We start from the raw sequence: 1,983 nt of genomic DNA on the forward strand, positions 1-1,983 counted from the left end.
ATGTCTATGATCAACTAATCTTCATTAAAGGAAAGAATATGCAATGGAAAAAAGACAGGGTCTTCAATAAATGGTGCTGGAAAAATTGTACAGTCACATAGAGAAGGATGAGACTGGTCTATTCTCCTACACCATATGAAACAATAAATTCAAAATGGATGAAATACCTCAAGGTGAGATTGGAATCCTTCAAAATCCTAGAGGAGAACCCAGGCAGCAACCTCTTCAACCTCAGCCACAGCAACTTCTTGCAACACACATCTGTAAAGGCAAGGAAAACAAAAGCAAAACCGAACTACTGTTTCCCAAGATAAAAAGCTTTTGCACAGCATAGGGAACAATCAACACAACTAAAAGGCAATCCAAGGATTGGGAGAGGATATTTGTAAATGAAATAATTGATAAGGGGCTTATATCCAAGATCCATAAAGAACATATTAAACTCAACCCCAGAAAACGCATAATCCAATCAAGAAACAGGCGGAAGACATGATCAGACACTTCTTCAAAGGAGACATAAAAATGGTAATAGGCACATGAAAAAATGCTCCACATCACTAGCCATCTGGGAAATTCAAATCAAAACACAATGAGATACCACCTTACACCAGCTAGAATGGCTAAAATTAACAAGACAGGAAACAAGTTTTGGAGAGGACATGGAGCAAGGAGAACCCTCTTACACTGTTGTTTGGATTCAAGCTTGGGCAGCCAGTCTAGAAAACAGTTTGGAGGTTCCTCAAGACATTAAAAGTGGAGGTATCGGGGCACCTGGGTGGCTCAGTGGATTAAGCCGCTGCCTTCGGCTCAGGTCATGATCTCAGGGTCCTGGAATCGAGCCCCGCATCAGGCTCTCTGCTCCGCAGGGAGCCTGCTTCCTCCTCTCTCTCTACCTGCCTCTCTGCCTACTTGTGATCTCTCTCTCTGTCAAATAAATAAATAAAATCTTTAAAAAAAAAAGTGGAGGTATCCCATAACACATCCACTGTACTACTTACTAGCTGTTCACCCCAAAGATATAGATGTAATGAGTAGGAAGGGCACATGCTCCCCCATGTTCACAGCAGCAATGTCCACAACAGCCAAAATCTGGAAGGAGCCAAGATTTCCTTTAAGAGAAGAATAGATAAAGACGTGACCCATATAGAAAATGGAATATTACTCAGCCATCACAAAGGACGAATACCCAGCATTTGCATCGCCATAGATGGAAATGGAGGGGATAACGTTTGGTGCAATAAATCAAGTAGAGAAAGACAATTATCATATGGTTTCACTCATATCTGGAATGTAAGAAATATCTCAGAGGACCATAAGGGAAGGGAGGGAAACTGAATGGGAAGGAATCAGAGAGAGGGACAAACCATGGGAGACTCTGGACTCCAGGAAACAGACTAAAGGTTGCAGAGGGGATCAGTTAGGGCCTGGGGTGACTGGAAGTTAAGGAGGTTAGGGTGTGAAGGAGGCAGATGATGGGATGAGCACTGGGTGTTATAAACAGCTAGTGAATCATTGAACACTACATCTGATACTAATGATGTACTATATGCTGGCAATTGAATGTTAAAAACAAAACAAATCAAAACAAAAAGCACATCTGAAATACCTTGCAAAAAGTGATTGGGAGGGAGACAAACCATAAATGACTCTTAATCTCACAAAACAAACTGGGGGTTGCTGGGGGGAGGTGGGATTGGGAGAGGGGGAGGGGGCTATGGACAGTGGGGAGGGGAGGCGAACCATAAGAGACTATGGACTCTGAAAAACAACCTGAGGGTTTTGAAGGGTCAGGGGTGGGAGGTTGGGGCAACCTGAGGGTTTTGAAGGGTCAGGGGTGGGAGGTTGGGGGAACAGGTGGTGGGTAATGGGGAGGGCACGTTTTGCATGGAGCACTGGGTGTTGTGCAAAAAGAATGAATACTGTTACGCTGAAAAAATAAATAAAATGGGAAAAAAAAAGAGAGAGACTCAACTATAGAGAACA

Source organism: Meles meles, unplaced genomic scaffold, assembly GCF_922984935.1.
Source record: "Meles meles unplaced genomic scaffold, mMelMel3.1 paternal haplotype, whole genome shotgun sequence".
In the NCBI taxonomy this organism is placed as follows: Eukaryota; Metazoa; Chordata; class Mammalia; order Carnivora; family Mustelidae; genus Meles; species Meles meles.